The 10,540-nt window shown below is 46.3% G+C and overlaps 1 pseudogene; it reads left to right on the top strand.

Annotated features, from left to right (window-relative positions):
- LOC112897802 lies at window positions 1-7,539 on the top strand (annotated as a pseudogene).
- The last annotated feature ends 3,001 nt before the right edge of the window (window positions 7,540-10,540 follow it).

Here is a 10,540-nt window from a genome sequence, read left to right as displayed (position 1 = left end):
ATGGACGTGAAGAAGAACAAGCGCGTGGCGATCGTCGGAGCCGGCCCAAGCGGCCTGGCGGCGTGCAAGCACGCGCTGGGCAAGGGCTTCCGGCCGGTTGTCTTCGAGTCCGGCAACGCCGTCAGCGGCGTGTGGGCGCGGACGCTGTCCTCCACGCGGCTGCAGACGCCGGCGAGCACGTCCCGGTTCTCCGACTTCCCGTGGCCGGCGGGGACGGCGCCCGAGGAGTTCCCGCGCCACGACCACGTCGTGGCGTACATGACCGCGTACGCGCGGCGGTTCGGCGTCCTCGAGCGCGTCAGGTTCGGCAGCACGGTGCTCGCCGCCGAGTACGTCGGGCCGTCGGAGCGGGAGGTGGCGGCCTGGGAACGGTGGTCCGGGAACGGCGAGGCGTTCGGCGACGGCACCGGCGAGTGGCGGCTCACCGTGCAGCACGCCGGATCGGAGGGCACTCAGGTACGGCAGGACCCAATTCAGATAACATTTGGCAGCGACTAAAATTCTAGCTTAATTGGCCACCCGTGTCTTCTTCACAGACATACGAGTTCGATTTCCTCGTCCTCTGCGTCGGGAGGTACGGCGTCGCCAAGGTTCCTAAATTTCCACCGGGAAGAGGCCCTGAGGTGTTCCATGGTCAGGTTCTCCATTCCATGAACTACTCGCGCATGGCGCACGCGGACGCCGATGAGCTGATCAGAGGCAAGCGTGTCGTCGTGGTCGGCTCCGGCAAGTCAGGCCTGGATACCGTCTCACACTGTGCCGAAGCCAACGGTGAGCACAAGGAGACGGTTGATTTTCTTTTCTTTGTTGTACCTGCTTTCTTTAAAATGGCTGAAGAATACCATGGCCTTTCCTTATCATACCTAATGTAGCAGCCATAGACTAAGAGGATAAGAATATTGACTAAAAATAAAAAGGCCGTGGAAGTCAATGTTCCAACCAGTACCATTATACTTCTAGAGTTCTAGCCTATTGGATATCTGTTGAACAATGAAGCATGTGGAATTTTTGGCTAAGATTTACAAGAATTTTAGACTAAGGTTTGCTTGTTTTAAAAATTTGAAGAGTCTTAATTTAACCTCTCTCTCTCTCTCCTCTTATTAATTAGTCCATCCATCCTTTCGAACAACTCTATCAAGAGACTCTACACAACTCTTAAATAATTAACTTCATCATTGCTAAAGAAATGACTTTTACTTTAACAACTATATCTCTATCCTAATAACGTTTTGACTTTTCTAGATTCATATTTTTATTATGCATCTCCATATATATTATGTCTAGGTGCGTAACTAAACCTGTGAAACTAGAAAAACCAAAACGACTAATAATTTAGAATAAAGGAGTAACTTGCATCAATCTCATGGTCATCACGGATATTGGCTATCAGGTACCAAGTACCCATGCACAATGATTTCCAGAAGCGCCCAATGGATGGTGGATACCAAGCTTATCTGGGGAGGCATCAGTTTTGGGAAGCTTGCCATGACTTGACTGGCCGAACTGATGGTTCACAAACCAGGAGAAGGATTTCTTCTGTTCCTTCTCGCCACAATGTTAACTCCACTGGTATGACTGGAGGAAAAAATTTACTACAGCCCGGATGTAAAACACATCCGCTGCAGCCCCAGAGAAATACGACATGCGGACCCACGAATCAGGTATAGGCTCAATTCCTTTCAGCGGCTTGATTACCGATCAAAGCCGAGCCATTCGGTTGAATCTATTCCTGCAGGTGGGCACACGTAAAGGAAGGAAAGACACAAAACTGATCGGAAGTCACGGAAGAGAAAAAAAAAGTACGAACTGCCGCCGCCGCCGCCGCGGACGATCAGATCGTACTGAGCCTTTGTTACCATCCTCCTCTCATGACGATCGGATCGTAGGTACGAACCGCCGCCGCCGCCGTAGACTATCGTACTTTGTTCTGGTGAGCCTTTGTTACCATCCTCCTCTCACGACAATCGGATCGTACCTCTGACGCTGCTACTCGCTACTCACCAGGGAAAGGGTACAAAGACATGGATGGACATGAAGACATGGCAAATAAGCTTGTGCCCCCTTTTCTTGATGGGGACTCTACTATTTTTGGGGATCATGGAGGCGAGGAACAGCAGATCACGCAGGTAGAATAAACTATTTCTTTGATATCGCATTTGATACTCACATGTAGTTTGATCATTCATGATGTGTGCAAAAAAAATAATGCTTGTCATTCAGGAAGAGCAGACAGTACACACAATTGGTGCAAACATTCAAGGCAATGACAATTCAATTCCTGAAGCTATGGAGGTAATTGAATTATGCATATTAATTCTTTTTGTATTGTGACCATGTGACTTCTATTCTGAACCTATTTTACAATAGGTGGTAGATGATGCTGGACCATCTGTGATTGTTCCTGTAGTTGGGATGTGTTTTGACTCCGAAAAGAATGCTTATGACATGTATAACACCTATGCCGGTCAGGTTGGGTTTAGTATAAGAAAGCATGATATAAAGTGTCGAGCCGATAAAACTGTATATTCCAAACAGATTGTTTGCAGCAAACAAGGACACGGAGAAAATGATTCATCACAAGGCACAACAAGGACAGGTTGCAATGCTCGCATTCAGTTTAGTATTAGCAGAGAGGGGATGTGGACAGTTCAAAAGGTTGAACTTGAATACAACCATATTCTAGCTAGTCCAAACAAAAAGCGCATGCTAAGGTCTCAACAACAAGTTATAGAAGCAGATAGACAACTTATCAGTCAAATACAGGAAGCCGGGATGAAGCCAGCGCAAGTGTTTGAATTCATGAAGCAATTTTATGCTCCCACTGGTGTTCCATTCTTAAAGGTGGATTGTGATAATGAGATTGGTTGTGAGCGGAAGAAATATTTAGAACACAATGATGCGCAAACACTTTTGGAATACTTGAAGAAAAAGCAGGCAGAGGATCCAGGATTTTTTTATGCCATTGAAATAGATAAGGAAAATGGTCGGATAACTAATTTTTTTGTGCTGATGGTCAATCTATAATGGATTACAAATGCTTTGGTGATGCTGTGTCATTCAACACCATATTTCAGACAAATAAATTTGAAATGCCTTTTGCTCCACTTCTTGGAACCAACCACCACAAGCAGACAATAATTTTTTGAGCTGCACTGTTACTAAATTAAACAATTCCCTCATTTGTTTGGCTCTTTCAAACATTTTTGATAGCAATGTCAGGCAAGCATCCAAGCACAATTTTCATGGATCAAGATGCAGCTATGGCAGCAGCAATTGCTTTTGTATTACCAAATACAAGTCATCGTCTTTGCTTGTGGCACATTTATCTTAATGCTGCAAAATATCTTAGTCATGTGATTCATGAGCACCCTAAAGAGTTCCTACCTACTTTCAAAAGTTGTGTCCATGAAGATAGATCAGGGGAGTGTTTCCAAAAGAAGTGGAATAAATTGTTAGTGATTATAAGCTTGAGGACAACTCGTGGATGCTAAATCTATATTATTTGAGGGAAAAGTGGGCTGCTGTTTATCATGATTCTTTTACAGCTGACATGATAACAACTCAGAGGAGTGAAGGTATGACCAATGTCTTAAAAAAAGATTTCATAGAAAACTCGGTCTCTCTGAACTAGAGATGGCAACGGGCACGCGCCCGCTGGGTATTGCTTGCCCATACCCGTACCCGTCAGGATAAAATATACCCGCTAAGAAACCCATATCCGTTGCCGGGTACAGATTATATCCCAAACCCGTACCCGCATCGGTGGCGGGTACCCGCGGGCTGCTCGTGCCCGACAATATGTTAAGTACTCAACCACTCAGATGTATCAGCCAATAGACACATACATAAAACTGAGGCAATAATACATGATAAACACCAACCATAAGACTGATAGAGTGTTTCACAAATCATAACACCATTGATCACATCAGACATCACAAGTTCACAGCTAGATTAATATCCAATTACTGTCTACCATCCCTAGCATGGCACCACTAGTTCACTACATTAGACATCAAAGTTCCAAAATAAAGTTATTGGACCATAATAAAATGAGTATATGATCTGCTTTCTTTATATTATGTCGGGTTTAAAAAATCCGTGGGTTTGCGGGTTCAGGTGCTACGATCCCATACCCGTGCCTGCGTACCCGCTGGGTACAGATTATCACCCATTAAGAAACCCACGGGTATAGATATTAGCCCGTACCCGTACCCTAATAGAGTAAAAACCCGCCGGATTTCGGGTATCGGGTACCCATTGCCATCTCTACTCTGAACTCATTGTAGAATGTGAGAAGGTCTCTGCTTATCTTCATGAAAATGAGTTGTATGAAGATTTTAAATCATGTACAAAAGATCCGGTTAAGTACATCCCAAATTTTTCTTTGTTGAAGACCGCTGCTGAGTCGTATACAAGGAGGATGTATTCAGAGTTTGAGGAAGAATTCAAGGGTCAATTTTCATTTTTCCTATAAGTTGTTACATACTGAGGGGCCAATATCAACATTCGTGGTTATGCATATGCATTCAAATTATGGAGCAACAGTTTGTTTTAACACTGCTGATAAGACCCTTACATGTTCATGTAGAAAGTTTGAATCCACAGGTATGCATACACATTTGAAATTACATTTTTTTTGTTTTAGTACAAATTGTTGATCTTTGGCTTCCATTTCTTATAGGTATACTGTGCAAGCATGCCTTAAAAGTATTCAATATGAATGATATTTTCATTTTACCATCGCAATATATATTGAATAGATGGACAAAATATGCAAAAAGAGGTTTATATGTTCATAAAGAACCAAGTGAGAAAGAAAATATGAAAGCACATGCTGCACGTCTATCTCAAATGGCAACATCCCTTGCATTGAAGTGTTCAGTGTCAAAACCACTTCTTGATGATTTAGAGAAAGCATTACAAAAGTTGGAATTGGAAATAGATGATTCTTTAAGCAAGATGCTAGAAAATGATCCTCCTGTTGATTCAAATGACTGCTGTTTGGATAGAGTAAATAGTGCAATATCATTTAGAGTTCCACAAGTAGTGAAAGGCGCAAAAAGTAAACGAGCAAAGAATGTAGTTGAAAAGAAGTCAAGAAAAAAAACAAAGGTTCTCAGAAGAAAGGTACTCATTAATAGTTGCAATATATTGGCTATATTGTAGGAGAAGAAATGATGAACACAAGAGATAATTGTGCTGTTAATTTAGTGGACCCAAGCATTTCCACAAATGTGCCTAGTTTGATGGACGGAGGATATACAAGTCTGTTGCTTGGTCTTGATCAAGAAGCTTTAGCTGCATGAAAATTACATTTTAGCGAACTAGCAAATGATACTAGATTTAATGGATAGTGCAGTTTAGTTATCTGTAGCAGGAAGCAACCATTGTAGGCTGCTAGATTTGGACTGCTGTTGCATTCTTGCATTATTTCTGATTGAGCAGATAGTTTGAAAAATACAGTATAACACGTACTTCTGTTGCAATGATGATGTTGTATATTGAGGAACATCCTGGATAAATGTCAAAACATTCATATTTATTTCAGAATGATGTCACTGTTTAATACATCACATATCACCTATTAATATTTCAATCCTCCCAATACACAAAATCTCTCTGCATTTACATCATAAACTAATTGCTAAGGACAATTGGAGAGGCATCTATACTACAATGACAGAGGATATTTGCCGCTAGTGAAACCAATTGGGCTTTCCACACGCCTTGTCTTCAAGAATCGCTGAATAAATACTGAAAATGCATCAGGTTCAAGAAGCTTGGACATAGAGAAACAGAACACTAAGTGGTTCTATCTCCAGCGTTCAGTACTTGTGTCTGAAACAATGAGAGAATCATGATATCAGTTTCAACAATTCCACGATCTGCTAATGACAACTAAAAAAATTATCTAGACAACCCAAGCAAAACATCGTGTTCAAACTAATTGTGAGGGCACTGTCAAATAATCAGAAAAATCACAAAACTAAATGGATTCACGATGCCTGCAAAACAATAATGGTCCAAGAGACCTTGACCTTGACCTTCTCCTTTCAGAGCAGCAATCTCAGAGTCACATCATGGACGGACTGGGAGCGGCCTGATAGAATTCTAGAGTAGCAGCAATGTTGCTTCAAGGGGATGGCCCGAGAAGATCCCCAAGTCAACGGGTTCAGGGAAGAGGCCGCTCCGGCAAGCTAATCTGGGAGACACGATGCGGGCAGCCATGGGGAAAGGAGAGGCGCCGCCGGCAGGCTGATGGCAGGAGATGCGGCGCTACCTAACAGAAGGTGCGGGGGAGGCGGCTCTGCACAAAGATGAAATCGAGCCGGGGCCAGGAGCACTAGAGCCTATCGATAGGAAGCCATGGGTGAGCCTATGAGCTGGGAGCCGATGCCTGTTGTGTGGGTCCGCACGTCGTGTTTCTCTGGGGCTACAGCGGATGTGTTTTACATCCGGGCTGTAGTAAATTTTTTTCCATGACTTGAGCCTCTCATTAACAGACCAAAAGGGGAATAATGGATTTCAGTTCATGCTATATCTGTAGGCTGTAGCACTGCTGACTGTATGAGCCTTTTTATGTTCCATCAGAAAGTAGCAGAGATACCACTGATTATAACAGAATTTCAGCAAGATTCCTAGCTAGACTCAGAATGAGGCATAACCATTGCCGGCATCTTGAACTTGCAGAGATGGCTGACAGCAACGCTGGCCGAAGCATACCTTAAGATGCACATCCCGTTCAAGAAGCATGGGACGGTGCCGGAATGCAGCTTCTCGCAGTCGATCCTAGGCTGGCGGCTAGGCACCCTGCCTGAGGGATTCTACGACATGGTGAGCGAAGGCAGCGTCCAGATCAAGAGGTGCGACTCCTTAAGCTTCTGCGCCAACGGCCTCGTGCTGGACGGCACCGGCAAGCGCGTCGACGCCGACGTGGTCATCCTCGCCACTGGCTTCGACGCCGACCGGCTGCTGCGCGGCGTGTTCGTGTCGCCCCGGTTCCGCGAGATCGTCGCGTCAGGGGATTCGGACACCATGCTTCCTCTCTACAGGTGATCATCATCATTTCGTCCTTCATTTTGCATTCCTTCTTATATTGTTACATCGCTGCTGGGCCGGCGCGGCGGGCGGCGGCGCTGACTGTGACTGTACGTGGTCTTCGATCCTTCCGGCAGGCACTGCGTGCACCCCCGGATACCGCAGATGGCGGTGGTCGGGTACGCGGAGAGCGCGGCGAGCATCTACCCCTACGAGATGACGGCCAAGTGGGTGGCTCACCTGCTCGACGGCGCGGTGCGCCTGCCCGGCTTCGCGGCCATGGAGCGGAGCGTGGCGGAGTGGGAGCGGTGGGGGCGGTGGGCCGAGCGGGGCAGCGGCGCCTTCTTCCTCAAGTCGTGCATCGCCACCGTCACGACGTGGTACCACGACCAGCTGTGCCGGGACATGGGGTACAGCCCCAGGAGGAAGAAGGGGGGAGGGCTCGTCGCCGAGTGGCTGCAGCCCTATGGACCCACGGACTACGCCGGCATCCAGTGAACCGAGTGAACTGAAGCCACACAAAGAATACTGAAAATATTACAGTAAACATGAATTGGTCCTTCAGTAATTACCATATAACATATTGTTCATTTCATCAGTTTAGTTTCTTCAATAATAATGTTTCCAGATGAATGTGTGTTGATTCCAGTTACAGGGTGTTGTTTCAATTCCTCTAACAATCCAATGAAAAATTATCGATGAAATAAAGGGACCATGTTCGTAGCAACAATAATGCTAAGATTCCGGGACAACTTCTTCAACACACCTCGATGATTATTCGCAAGCAACAAAACATTGATGAATAATCCGTCTTCTTGAATGTGACTCACGACCACAATTTCATCAGAAGATAGCATTTATTTAGGCAACTAAATACCACTAGCAGCAGCATCAAAGGATTCAGTTATCAGGCTGCAGCTCGGACGCCAGATCAAGCCCTGCTGTTCCTGGAACCGTATCCTGTACCTGCATTATTGCCGAAGTTGCAGCACAGCAAACCCTTCTCTTCGTCCTCCGCCATCGCCGCCCGCACGTTGAGCTCGTCCTCCTCGGAAATCCGGTTCCTCTCCCGTATCCGAGCAACCTCCCAGGCCTTGTCCATGCAAACGCTTACGCTCCCGTCGCCCAGGACCACCGTGGCGCGGCTCACCACCTCCGGCGGGAGCTTCTGGCCCAGCGTGCGGTCCACGAGGTCGCGGTGTGAGGGCTGCCCGTCGACGCCCAGCGCCTCCGCGTGCGCGAGCTGCTCCAGGAACGACGGGGCTCCGCCGCCGCCGTCGAGCCTGAACTCGAACTTGGTGAATTTGCGCCACGAGAAGGAGGGCGCGCCGACGTCGTAGGTGCGCGCCACGGCCCGCCACAGCGCCCTGCCGGTGGCGTGGCGGACGTAGTCGGGAAGACGGCGTCGGAGAGCGACGCGAGGATGTGGCCGCGGTACACCGCGTCGTCGCGCGCCCATTTCCTGGCCGCCTCGGGAGAGGCGCCGGCGCCGGCAGGCAGCGGCGGGTCCTCGGAGAGCACGTGGGCGACGCCGGCGGTGTTGAGGAGCAGGAGCATCGACTCCTTCCAACGGAGGTAGGTGACATCGCCGTTCAGCGGCGTGATGCTGGGGACCAACGCCATTGATCGTAGTACATGTGCTGGGTACGATCGGCGGAGTTGAGATTAGAGAGGAAAGAAGAGGCGGCGCGCAGGTTGCGAGGAAGATCACGACTGATGGAAAGATACCCTCACTAATGGAAAGATCCTTCAGTTGGGTATGTGGGTTGGGATCTTTGATCCGGCTGTTATAGCAACATAAGATTTCTTTTCGATATTTTATCTATTGGATTGCTCATGATACAAGCTATCACATACCGTACCTAAGGGTGTTAAAATGAATCCAACTCAGCCATTAGTCATTCTTAACTCAAAAATATATAGAATATGTTGAACCCGATAGATCCTTAAAATTTTTATAATAAATTTGTTGACCCTTTGCCGCCTCTAACCGTAACCTATATAATAAAGAATCATCTATCTATGTTGACCCTTGGTGATAAAAAAATATTCACTTTACTACCCAATACCATACAATCTATTATTCACTTTACCATCTGAATAAAATTTTGGCTTGTTTTACTCCCACAAAACTATTAATATTAGCTTAGTCTACCCTTACACCCCGTTTGGATGTAGATATTCAGCCTTAGAATTCGGAATTGATATTTGCTAGCTTCAATTACAATTGTTTGGATGGATTGAAATTTGGAATTGGAAACTTACCCTAATACCACTTGGTACCCGCACCCCCTCACCCACAATATCGAGCTTGACCCCTCGATTTTGCACTAAACCGATATTCACCTCTCGGGCGCCCCTCTCCCCGCGCGCGGCCCTCTCCCCTCGCGCTAGTCCGCTCCCTCCCTCTCTCCTCTCGGGCACCCCTCTCACCTGCCGGCGCCTCCTTCCCTTCTTCCCTTCCGGTCAAGCCCTCTTGCGGCAGCGTCTAGCGTTCCTTTCTTTCTGTTCTTCCTCAACGTCGGCGCCTGCTTCCTGCGCTCCTCCGACCCTCCCTCCACTCTTATCCCATTGGCTTGGAGCTTCGCAAGGGGGAAGAAGAGGAGACGGCAGCAGGCGATTGTTGCGGGCCAATTCTAATTTCACAGCATGCACATCCAAACGTGAATCGGTATTCGCCTCTAGTTGAATTCCATCTATCAATTTCATCTACATCCAAACAGTAACTTTGGTATTACTACCCATTTCTAAAACTAGTTTGATATTCAATGCAATTCAATACCAAGCCTTTCAATATCGACATCCGAAAATTTGTCTGTTCTTAATTTTTCTTTTACGTTATTCTTTCTCCAAATAAAATTACGTGGCAAACCTCTAGGAAGTAAAGAAGTAATAACAACTTCAATCCAAATATAAAAATCGCCCTTGAAGAAGTTGCAAGCAGTTTTGACTCTCTAAAAGCATGGACATAAACATCCTTGGAGAACTTGGGAAACCTGAATTTTTAAGATAAAGGAAAACCTGAATTAAGCGTTTAAACTAAATTCTAATCAATAGATCACAATATCAAATAATCATAACAGGTAGACCTGAGACTGCCATCACCATGCCATGATCAAGTCATGCAGTTCTTGGAAATGTGCCCTGGCTCGGTTCCAGTAGACCTCCTCTTCCATTGCTGCAAATCCACCAAACACAATGCGCCCGGAAGTAACTCTAGGTTAACTAATTGGACCAAAAAAACTCCAAGTTAACTACAGAAGCAAGCAAGCGTGACTGTCAATTACAGCAAGCGTGCACAGCTGCTGCCAGAGCACTAACAGAGCAACCTCCAGAGTACAAAAGTTGGGAACTGAGAAAGTGAGAACAGACGACTGATTGAGCTCACTTTTCTTCCGAGTCAAGGATATATTAGGATATATTTGTGTCTGGTGGGAATCACGACTTCCATCCACACAGAACGGCATCCTTGAAGAACGAGCTTACAGGCACCGCCAAA

The sequence above is a fragment of the Panicum hallii genome, chromosome 6, assembly GCF_002211085.1.
Source record: "Panicum hallii strain FIL2 chromosome 6, PHallii_v3.1, whole genome shotgun sequence".
NCBI lineage: Eukaryota > Viridiplantae > Streptophyta > Magnoliopsida > Poales > Poaceae > Panicum > Panicum hallii.
Note: the sequence above shows the minus strand (reverse complement) of the source record. Positions and strands in the feature narration are given on the sequence as shown.